This window comes from Anomalospiza imberbis, chromosome 3 (genome assembly GCF_031753505.1).
Source record: "Anomalospiza imberbis isolate Cuckoo-Finch-1a 21T00152 chromosome 3, ASM3175350v1, whole genome shotgun sequence".
In the NCBI taxonomy this organism is placed as follows: domain Eukaryota; kingdom Metazoa; phylum Chordata; class Aves; order Passeriformes; family Viduidae; genus Anomalospiza; species Anomalospiza imberbis.
The window spans coordinates 54,725,821-54,738,093 of record NC_089683.1 but is presented as its reverse complement, the minus strand read 5'-3'; the positions used below and the strand labels follow the sequence as shown (position 1 = coordinate 54,738,093).

Sequence of the window (12,273 nt, the reverse complement as noted above, 5' to 3'; positions counted from 1 at the left end):
TCATATATGACTTAATATTGCAGGCAGCAAATGTTTTTTATTTCCCTGTGTACGTATTAAATCGTGTAAGAACATATGGTATTCGTTTGTAGATGTGTCTCATAATGGGAAGTACAGCTGTCTAGCATGGGGAGCTTGGTCCTGTAACTAAAAATCATGGATTGCAATACTCACAAGTGCTTTAACAATGCTCTTGTTTTTCTGTACACAGTGTGTGTACACATGGCAAAAGAAAATATGAATTTGTATTTATAGAAGCATCTGCATATGGATTGTGCCTTACTTCAGGTTTAATGTGCTACATGTGAAGTATTGTATTTCATTTTCCTTGATTATTACTGGGATCTGTAATTGTAGCTACTTAGTATTGCAAATAGGTGCTATTTTTGCCCTGTTTATGCAAAGGAATATGTCTGAAGTTAAAGGTGGGGATAGAACCTCTAGATTCATGAGGAAAGTTAAGAGTACAGTGTCATTTTTACTTGCATGTTTTGCTGGCAGTTAGCCCTCCACTGAAGTATTTTGTTTGGGAATGCAGAGTAAGAGGTATATCTAATATTAGTGATGCAATGGTGTTGAAAAGCCAGATTCGTGGTGTTTCACATGACTGATCAAATTCTTTCGAAACAGACTGATTTTTTTTTTTAGAACAGTCATCATGGAAAATGTTATCAGCTGAAAAACCACACAGGATACTGCATATTAACTTAGAAACCAATATCTTTCATGTTTTTAAGATGTTGGTAAATAAAGGGATGTTGGTTAGGGAGGAAAACAAAGAACTTTCCTAAATAATTTGTATTAAGAGACATCAACTAGATAATTTGCAAATCTAAAAACAGACTATTTTTTAAACTACCTGTGTTTAATATAGAAATACCAGAATTCTTGCAGACTCCATCTGCATCCTCTTTGATGAGTGTAATTTAAAGTAAAGTTGGTAAGAGCTCTTTTGGTTTTATTTTTTTCTTTTTTTTGTCATTTTACTAGCAGCACTTTTTCTTTTCAGCTGCAGAGCAAGTAGTGACTGTCATATTTCTCTTTCTGACCAGACTTGTACAATCCCTCTTGCTGCCTTAAAATATGACAGCAGTCTCCCCTGACCATATTAAGTTTTCATGCACTCTCTACCTAGGTACCCACCTGGAATGGAGACTCCTTACACCAAAAAAAAAAAAAAAAAAATCACATTTAAAAGGATAGAACAAACAAATGGAATGCTGGTAGTGGAAATGAGAAACAAGGACTACACGTGTGAAACTATGATCAAATAATAATAAAATACATATAAGATGGGCTTTTTAGGATTTATTTTTCATTTTGAATGGTTGTTTCTATTAAATGATTGATATTTAATTTGCATGTTTTGTTTATTTTTTTTCTTAATTTCCAGTTTCATGTCTGTTTCATGTCTGTTTTTCCTCTTTTGTTTTGTTTGTATTATGTTCTCTTTCCCCTCCCGCCCCTCTTCTGGAACAAAACACAAGCACTTTCAAATCCTTTTTACTGAAGGTTTGGTTTTGTATTCAAGCACTGGAGCTCATAGCTTGTGGACTGGTAGCACAGTAGTGAACCCTGTGGTAGGCTACCTTTCAAATTTGCTCACGAACACATCTGTATATCCAGACTGGTACCTCTACATCTGTGCTTCTAATTTGTAGGTGAAGGGACATACCTGTGCATACAAGTACCAGCAAAGCTTTGCAGGGGCCTTGGTTGAAAAAAATACACATTTTTGTGCATTTTCTGCTGATGTTCAGAAAACAGATGTGGCAACAAAGGGTGAGAGAGAAATCTGTGATCCTGAGCTGCTTCCTGCTTGCTTGGTTGCCTACTGCCATTTAAGAACTACCCAAGAAAAATGAGGAGGGAAAGGAGTATATTAATGTAATTTTGTTTTGTTTTGTGAGTTCCTTGCTTGGTCGTAGGACAAGAAGCCTTTGGAAGTGCCCATTAGCATAGGTAACAGAGCACAGGTTGGCATGGGTCTGCAGTACTCTTCTGCAGACAGTTCAGCTGTTGCAACCCTGGAGCAGGTATTTCCCAGGAATATTTGCTTAGAAGAAGGAATTTGATAGGCAAGGAGACATTGCAAAGACTCACAGCTTTAGCGGTTGCCCTGAAAGATAAAAAGTTAGGATTGCCACTGGGTGCACTTTTTAGCCTCTTTTCTTTTGTTGAGGTGGGAATGGTCTTCTCCACTGCCCTCTTTGTGCAGTGCGTCTGTGGGGAGCGGGTGTGGAGGAAACAGCTGGATCAGGGCACATCTGCATTGCCCTTTGCTCCTGCTGTGGCATGCCCTACATGCCTCCTATTAAAGGAATTTCTCAGAGCAGGTTTTCCTCATGTGCAGAGGCATGTGCAGCATTGTGCAGCATCCTCAAGGCCTCCCTCTCTCCTATCCTCTTGCTGTTAAGCATCTCTTTGATGTTTTGCTTCTGAACAGACCTGTATCCCTCCAAATCCTTGAGTGCTGGCCCACCTTGCTCACGCTGCTTTCCTCAGCCCTTCCTGCTTCCTCCTCTCCCTCTCTTGTCCAGCTTCTCTGAGACCAGTTTTATCTGCTTTGTCTTCCTGGGTCTTTGTTGGTGGTTTGTTTGGACAATGAAAGTGGTTTCCTTACAAAACATCTTTAGATTCCTGCATGAATTTCCTTGTTTGGGAATACTCATAAAAATTAATTTACAATTTATTCTGAATGTAAGGATTATATTGTAATAAATTGCCTATGAATGCGTGCCAATTCCCTTCAAGCATAAACAAAATTACTGGATTGTACTGTAAGCCTTATATTTGCAAGTGACAGGGTTATAGGCCTAACTAAGAGGTCCTTTAAAAAGGTAAGAGCTAATGATTTTTGAGAACTAATTGCTTTTAAGGGCACAAAAGTAACTCCAGTATAATTTCATGGCTATAACTGTACTTTACTAAATGGTCTTTGTATTTGCCAGGATATCTTAAATTGGGCTTTGTTGCCATGCTTATTTTTTCCAGTGTGAAAAGAAAAATAAATTATTTAAATCTTTCCTCTCTGCCTCTCAATAATGGAATTACAAATACTGTATCTGTTTCACTTCCTGGTTTATTCTCTTTGATATTTGTGGAGCCTGAAGTGATCTCACACAGGCTTTATTCTCTTCTTTGGGATAAGATTAGTTCCAGTGGTTCTCGTGGAAGATTACAGAAAAAAGTGTACTTTTAAAATGTGTATTATATGCTTGAGTATTTTCCCAATAAGCAGCATGAGGGTAGTTACAGGGAACATATTTTGCCCACATTTTTGTCATTGATATGAATTGTAAAGAATGAAAAGAATCAAAATTACAAACAAAAACAGCTGTGTCCATATGAAGCCAGGTGATATAGAAGGCATTTGGAAGGAATGAGAAAGGTAAGTCAGTTGACCATGGGACAGAGCCAAAAATGTGACAAAGGAGATTCATATGAGGCCCTTCCTGTTTTTATTTTCCTAGCTGTAGGCAGTTTTTCTTTTTTTTTAACTATAGCTTTAAACACAATTAGGGTTGACTATAAGGGAAATACACTGAGTGTTTGTTGAGTTTGGAAATTGACTTCTGTTTTCATTAAGTGGGACTTGGGACAGTCCCAGCTTTTCCAAAGGTGTGCATGACTTGCAAACCAGCTCCTAATGTGGTGCCACTTTTGTGATTTTACCTATACAGGTCTCCCACATTCCATTATGCCCTTGTTTTCCCTTCTGGGTTTTGTTCTCCTGGGAATAGATGATTTTCTGAAATGTGTGATTTTGGAACAGAAATGGATAAGTATGTGCAAAAAACAGGAATGTGAATCCTAAGCCTCTAAAGGTCTTCATTCAAATGAGAATTAAGAGGGTCAGAATGTCAGGACCTGAGACAATGCAGTTGATTTCATTTTGTCAGTACAGAAGTAAAACCAAAACAAATTTCTCCTCATGCTTCTCAGTTTAGCTAGATTGTTATAATTTCATTGCAGGTCTAATAATACATTATGTCGTAATGTTTTTGAGTTTTAAATAATCTCCAAATCTGAGTCCTCGAGAATCACCTTTTTCTAAAAGAAACAAAGAGGCTTCTGCATATTATGATTGTAGAGTTGAACAGCTTGGATGCTGGAATGCAGCAGTACCCCAAAACCAAGGAAATACAGCTGATGGAGTCATCTTGTGGGGAGAGGCTTTATGGCTGTACTTGTCAGTCCTGAATTCTTTCTCACTTTTTGTAGAGTGGAATAAGGTCATGTCTTTCCTGAAACAGCCTGAGAAGGCTTAGCAAATAACTCCTTTGGCAGCTGTTCAAATGTGTGTACGTTATAGTTCTAGCACCTCTTTTCATTCCCATCATATATGGGGTGCCAGTGATCTGTAACAGAACCACAGAATCACAGGATATGCTGAGTTGGAAGGGTCCCACAAGAATCATTGAGTCCAACTCTTGGCCCTGCTCAGCACCATCCCCAAGAGTCAACCAAGCGCCTGAGAGCGTTGTACAAACGCTTCTTGAACCCTGTCAGGCTTGGAAGTGACCACTTCCCAGGGGAGCCTGATCCAGTGCCCAACCACCCTCACCACCCTGGGTGAAAAACCTTTTCCTGATACCCAACCTAAATCCCCCCTGACACAACTTAAGGCCATTTCCTCAGGACCTGTCACTGGTCACCCAAAAAAGAGATCAGAGTCTGCTTTTTCTCTTCTCCTCACACTGAAGCTCTAACTGCAGTGAGGTCTCCCTTCAGTCTCCTCCAGGATGAACAGACCAAGTGACCTCAGCTGCTCCTCATACGCCTTCCCCTCAAGCCCCTTCACCAACTTTGTTGCCCTCCTTTGGATGCTTTCTAATAGATTAATAGCATTCTTATATTCTAACTGTGTATATGTTCTGATTGTGACTGAAAGTGCACACAATATTCAAGGTGAGTTTATTATTCATTTCAGATAGAGTATGTAAGTTTATTAGCTTACCATAATTATAATTTATGTCATTGGAAGTGGAAAACAGAGTCCAAATGTAAGAACATGAGGTCCTGTCAAAGGAAATGTCATGAAATATTTTAGTCTTCTTAGAAGTGCTGCATGTAGTTCAGGCAGATTAAGTTTTGGCATCATACCTGGAATCTGCCATTTCTGGTGCAGTGGATTAGAATGTTAAGTGTAATAGCCTGTGCCATTGCCACAATTTCTTTCCTGTTTTCTTCAGTGACAGACTGGGGTTGGGAAAGCAGTAAGGTTATGTGCATGAAGGTAAAAAAAAATATTATATAAATAGTAATGAGGATGTGGCTGGAAACAATATGGTGTGTATATATATATATGTATAACTTTTTGAACTTAGAGTCTGGCAACCCTAACTTTGGCCTATTTTGTATTTATTATTCATGGAGGGGTTTAAAATGCCAGTTGGTGGGGTTTTCTGGATTTTTGGTTTTGTTTCATTTTGGTTTTCTTTGTTGTTTTTTTTGTCGTTGTTAATCTCCAGAGCAGTTTTGAGCAGGTATTAACAGCAGCTGATGGTATTACAAAAAATCCTGAGAGACCTGATTCTCTTTGCTCAGCCTTTTTAATGTTAATTTAGAAACTGAGTACTGTTTTATACCTTCTCTGCAATCACTTTGTACTCTTTGGAAAAACAGAGCTTTGCCTCAGTTCCTACTTCTCTGGCTTTTATTCCGAGGTTAAGGGGGATTTTGGGAAAGTTTGATTGCATTTGACATTCAAAATGTTCCATAAGGTTACATAGTAGCCAAAATGAAATTATTTTATGTGGGAGAGAAGGAATGCTAAGTGTCACTTCATTAAAAATACTGTAAATTATGTTGCTTCCTTACTGTTATTTCCATGTTCTGTATGATTCTCTTGAAAAGACTGAATGTCAGGAGAGTTTGCAGTCAGTCATGGAAAGAGCATATGTCACAAAAGGTAGAAAAGAAAGGATGCAGCTGTTACAACACGTGACAAGATTTGGGAGGTAGAATGAAAAGCATCCATACAAGCCCAGACTGAAGTTTCTCTTATGCCTTGCAAAAGCTATGAAGCACTTTAAGGGTGGTAAGAAATGTTTTTGCATTGCTCTGGACACCAAATGTCTAGACTTGGTCTTGCTCAAGGGTTACCTGTTACTTACAAAAGGTTGTGATACTGGCTTTTGTTTGATGGGAAGTTTTAACTATCAATTAATTTTAAAAGCCCCTATTTTAATATATTATGTCTTGTAAAAAGATGACATTTTCATTTTCAAAAACCAATTTATTTTCATTTAGGTAGTGTCAGTACTCTGTGGCTTTATGTAAAATTCAGTTGTTTTAGGACAACCTGCTTTGATGGCCACATCAATTCCAATTTGATTTTTCTTTTAACAGAAGAAGTTTTCAAAAAATGCTCAAAACTTCACTGCAAAATGGTGGATAGTGTGTAAAGGGGGGTATGTCAAAAGTGTCTCAAACACTGGGTTGAAACCATTAGGATACGTGACTTGGTAATAAAAAAACCCTTCAGCTTTTCCTAGAAATCATGAAAAATCAAGATGCCCTTCTGGTAGGCACCATGGCTGTAGGAAAGTCTGGCAATCACTTCCCAGGTCAGTGATCCAGCCAAGAATGGGCGAGCTGCAGCCACGAGACTGCTGTAGCCATTGGATTAGAGCTTTTTTGATTAATTCAGTTAAGAAGTTTTTGTATCTTGTGGTGCTGCTTGGGTTCTTGAAAGGAGGGGAGGGATGGGGAGAGCTTTGGGTTTAGGAGCTTGACTTATTCCCACACTTCTTGTAGCTCAGAATTCAGAATGAGAAGTGGGACAGGAGATCACACTGTTTTCCTTTCCTTGTCTGCTTAGTTGTTTAGATTAGACAGGATTTAAGAAGTCCTGTATTTATGTTTAAGGGCACAGCATCTCATGGAAGTGATTGCTCAGTAACTAGTTTTCAGAATGAACCAGTACTAGTACTGGCATTTTTTGGTTGTTTCAATTTAGCTAGCCTTTATACTAACTAAACTTAAAATTACACAGATTACTGTATTTTGTAACTCCTATGTCAACAAGATAATTGTTCTTTGAGAGTGCTGTTTTATTTATAACCACAGTGCTGGAGTCGATCACAAACCCACAAAAGCAAAGCTTCCTTTTATCTGTCTTGCAGTATGCCATGGGGTCAGATCTCAATCTTTAACACTCAGTGGTCCAGTGGTGAAAGGCTCCAGAGATCTGAGAATTATTGTTGTTTCTGTCACTGAATTACACTATGAGTTTGAGCAGCAGGCTTCACCTCTCCGAGCCAAGTACCCACCCTATTTTTCTCCCCCTCTCTTTGTGTCTTGTTTATCAGATGAACACATCTAAGCATGTGTTGGTGTCATGTCCAGAATAAGTGAGCCTCATTATCAGCTCAATGTATGGCTGCAATAATACTGCCAAATAGCTTTTATGACTTGCTTTGCATGGACATTTCAAAAGTTGTTGCAGTAATGTAGCTGTAGTCAGATATGTTTTTGATGTTTTTGTTGTTTTGTGTAACCCTAAGTATTAAAGTACTAGTTTATTGCAGTGCCAGAAAATGTGTCTAAAGGGCAGCAGTGCTCAAGACATTGCCTGTACAAGAATTCCAACAGCAATGGTTAATGGCTAGGATTTAAATGCACTCTTAAGGCCAAATGTTGTATTTTCAGTGTACAGTTTAAGGATATGTAATAGTTCAGTTTGACAAATAATTACATCACTTGATGTTGTGGTTTAAGCCCAGGCAGCAATCAAGCACCACTCAGCCACTCCCTCACCAACAAGACCGGGGAGAGAATTGGAAGCATAAAAGCTAGAAAACTCATGGGTTTGAGATAGACACAGTTTAATGGGGAAAGCAAAAGCCATGCACACAAGCAAATAAAAACAAGGCATTAATTCCCTGCTTCCCATGGGCAGGCAGGTGTTCAGCCATCTCCAGGAGAGCAGAACTCCATCATCTGCAATGGTTACTTGGGAAGACAAACTCCAATCTCTGTTGAAAGGTTATATTCAGATTCAAAATTAGTGGTTAGCACTACAAAAATGACAAAGATTATATTTTTTCTCATCACTCACTGTTTTAGAACACAACCTAGTCTTTCATTCTCAAGTGAGAAAAATGGGATTAAGGACAAAATTAGCTTTCTGCAAAGCAAATTTATCTGAAATGCCAGTGGAAGTGCACCTTACAAACTGATTCATCTCTAGCTGTTGTAGTTTACACATGACAAATGTCAATTATGAACTGCTAAAAAGGCAGTGGAACAGACGGGAAATTTAGTTTTCACAGGGAAGAAGATAAGGAATAAAGACAGCTGCACTGTTATAAAATGATTCTTGAGGAAATCAAATTCAGGGTGACAGAACTGGGAAAAAAAGCACGATTTTTTTATGGCATACATCAATGATTAATGTAAAGAGTCATATTTTCTTAAAGGCTTAGAAAGGACACAGTTGGTCACGAAAGGAAAGGCTGTGAAGAAAACATTTTGATGAAAGATAGGCTGGAAATAAACCCCCATAGACCGATGTCTGTAGAGCAGGTATTTGTTTATTACAGCACTGGTGGTGAGGGGGCTATCTCCTCTTAACTCGCCCACCCTTGTCAAGTGCTGTGGTATATTTATACAGTAAGTATTGCTTAGTATCACTGTGTCACTACAGCATCATCACATATGTGTCAGAACTAATTTACATAGTATGATCTCAGGGTTATTAGACCATTCTTTTCCACTGCGCTTGCATCTCCCCAGTTTGAGGTCATCAGGGGGTCTTTGATGCAGGCTTCCAAGGTCTTTGAATCTGAACTTTTCAGTTTTGTCTTTGGAGCATGCCCAGTTATGGTGTTCCTTGGTCTATCTAGACTTAACTGGCCTAAATTCTTTGTTTTGTGGCTAATTAGCTTTGCACTTGCCAATTTTTCATTAGTACTCTATGTACCTATCTCTAAAACTATCCACCTGGTGAGTTTCTCTTCTTTTTTTGTCTATTCAGCATTAAGAAACTAGTTAACCATATACTAGCCATTACATTGTATAAAAAGTTATTTTTATCAGCTTATATAGGTATCAGGTTATATAGATATATAAAAAGTCATGATTTAGGTTATATTGATATCAGGTTATATTGATGTCTTATAACTCAAGCTACATAAGCGCCTTGTAACTTTGATCTAAGTTATATAGGCTTCAATTTGCACACAGTTCTTCTCCTTTAAGTACTTGCCACAACATGAAGCACATCAGTACTTAGTAAAGTAACCCAAATCTGTTTTTTCCCTTGTAAATGTAATGAATGCTGTTCATTACAGGAATTGTTTTTAATGGCTTCCTTCTGGAAGACCTGGAATGCTTCGTCTTGCATTCTTGATGTTTCCAATAAAAAAAAAGTATCTCTGGTGGGTGGGACAAAAACATTAAATCTGGTAAAACACTGCAATAACTGTATTGAAGAATGAGTTTTATGCCTGGGGGCTCTGTTTTATACTGAGATAAGCAGGCAAAATTCTCATCGGCTGCAAAGGTCAATGTCTGAGGATCAGTGGTCAGAACTGACTGTACCATCTGGAAATGAGAGTATTGCACTGCTCCCTGTAAAGCTATTTGAAGAGTGAACTATTTTACAAGTGAGTGGAAATAGATGTTAATAAGATTTTAATGGAGTTTGAGTGTGTTGTTAGTAGTGACCTTAATAAAAATATGAGTTTTCTGGGGATGATGAAACTGCTGGTGAGTAAGCTTGCTATTAAGTAATCTGAAATGCTTGAAAATTGCTTCAAGTGACTGTGTGTATTAGCAGTACCCTACATTTTCTAGGAGAGAAAAAGAGATCTTCTTTAAGATCCGTGTGCAAAGCAGCTGCATTTTTCAAATTTTAAGTACATAAACTGGACACTTGAAAACAACAATGTACTGGAGAAGTAACCTATTTTCTGCAACCGCAGTAATAGCTTTTTTTTTTTTTTCATGAGCCATATTTATTTCCTACTGATAGTTTTTTGGAAATCAATTTTCTACAAAATTTCAAAATTTGTAACATGGGGCATTTGAAATAATTCTAAAATAATTTTTAATGAGTCTATAAATGTGGCATTAATTATATTTAAAAAAGATCTCTCAGATTCCTTATGTTATTACTAAGACTGATTACTTTTCTCCTTCTCTCTGTTCTTCTTGGCCTTAACGTTTCCACCTCTGCATTGCTATTGTGCAATATACAACAAATGCTTGCTGAGGATAAGCTTGGAGAAGGATTGAATTTCGTGGAAGGTCACAGCAGAAAACCCATATTCTTGTTCTTGTCAACAGATATCTAAAAATAAAAATATTAATTGGCAGCCTATTTTCCCATATGCTATGACATTTTAAAATTATTTTTCTCTTCTCATCTACACCAAGCCTGTGGTACGAAGACTGTCATCATTATCTTCAAAAGGTCCTGTCTGTGCCTTTTTATACCCAGGGGAAGGTTCATAGGAGAGACAGAGATGAAGATGCCTGAAGCCATTGCTGTGCAGATCATGCACCAAATACTACTTCACCAATATCTTTCTCTGGTGCAGTATGCAAGGCAAGAAACCTTGAACCAAGGGAAGTGAAAAAAAGGATCTGATCCAGCTCTGTCAGCTGGAGCTTTAGCAGTTGTTCTCTTTGAACCTGAGCCTCTCTCTGTCCTAGCCCACAGAAATGTAATTGTGGCTATGAACAAATGTAGATGGCTTTGAAAAGGTTTGCAGTCTGAACAGGTGCTGGGGGTAGGGCGTTGATTGAGTCTGATGAGGGAAGACAAGGAATCAGTGAGTGGAGTGGGAGTGGTGCAGCACTTGGTTCGTGAGGAACTCAAGCATTGCTGGAGCTGGGCTTGGCAGCTGAGAATGGGCCTAGAGCAACACAGATATTGAAGGAGAGATTGCAAGTTCACAGCAGAGTGGTGAGGTTTTTGTATGAATATTTTTCATCAAGATCCCCTAGTCATTTACGTCAAACTGTCTCAGAAGGCTTTCACAAGAAGGCATGGCAGTACTGCCTGCTCAAAATTAGGAGTTGCTGTATTGGTTTGTTGGTGAGGGGTGGAAAGGTCAGGCCAGGAAGAGCCTTGCAAGAAAAGCTACTTACATTTGATGGAGCAAAGCAGCCCTGTGACCAGAGCCTGAAGGGCAAGATGCTGTCTCTGAGAGTTAATGGAGTGTTTGTGATGTACAGCAAATGTTCATAGCACTCTGAAAATGGCCTTGAGTGCTCTGTGCTGAGTGTCAGCTCTGCATTTCGGGACATAGGTTCTCTTCTCAGAGACAGAATTTAGTCTGGAGAAGGTGACAAGCCTGGCTTTTATAGAAGAATTGGAGTAGCTCTGCCCTGTCAGTGTATCACAGAGCCACAGCATGTTGGATCCTATCCCACCTCAGCCTGCCAGAGCTGCTCAAAGTGTATGCTTGTCATGTATTAGTCTTAGTTTTTTTTCATGGTGTGTGGTGGTGGTTAAATTTCAGCTGAGGTGGATCGGTGAGAGCAGGTTGTTCCAAAGGTAAAAGGCCACCCAAGAGCTGCTGAGTAGCTCCACAGGGTTAAACTGAGTGACAATAAGCTGAAATTTGACCTCCTTCAGGCAGCAGTTCAAGTGTCCAGAGTGTATTTTTGAGAGAGACTCAGTCTGCTCTGAGCACCTCCAGCTGAAGGAGGAGAAGGGCTGGGAAGTCTGTCCTGCTTTGACCACACTCAGCACCCCAGCTGCCTGATGGGAACACTTACTGTGACTCCATGAACATCTTTCTGCAATGATAAGTGCTGAGTTCACAAGCAGCACAGGTCACACATGGGACACGCCTGTGAGGAGGCGTTTAGGAACTGAGGTAGCTACGCAGAGAAGTTATATTTATTGGGCAATGTGCACTATGAGCATGATGGTGTTATTGCCATTGATGCAAAAGCTGAACAGTCCTTAATTTTTTTGGTGTTTTTTCCCCTGAGCTTTCAAGTAAGGGCAGGTTAAGCAGTGGTGTTGAGGTGCACATTAGCTTGGTGATTAATTGTAATTTATTAACTTACACTTGGACCAGAGAGACAGGGTGTGTAGAAACTCAGAGTCCTTCCATAAGGCTCTTTACTTTTAAAGGCAAAGTCCATATGGTTAGTATTTCTTATCAAAGAATCAAGCATGTCTGGTGTGAAAGGATTTGTGAGTTGGACATACAAGGAGCTTATCTTCAGAGAGAAAGGCATAGCTGTTTTATCTAGGGGCAGCTGACAAGCGTCAGTTGTCCTGAGATAAAATATAAGGACAAGAGA

General features: G+C 39.0%; 1 protein-coding gene across 4 annotated transcripts in view; it reads left to right on the top strand.

Moving 5' to 3' along the window:
- The window catches only part of ARHGAP18 (Rho GTPase activating protein 18), an 89,620-nt gene that overhangs the window by 38,697 nt on the left and 38,650 nt on the right, over window positions 1-12,273 (top strand). The window contains exon 1 of one of the 4 annotated variants that reach the window (XM_068184431.1): window positions 9,522-9,614. The exons of the other annotated variants lie outside the window; for them this stretch is intronic. The gene's annotated coding sequence lies outside the window, so the exon portion shown is untranslated. Of the gene's footprint in view, window positions 1-9,521; window positions 9,615-12,273 lie in introns of those variants that run through there. 4 annotated transcript variants of the gene reach the window in all.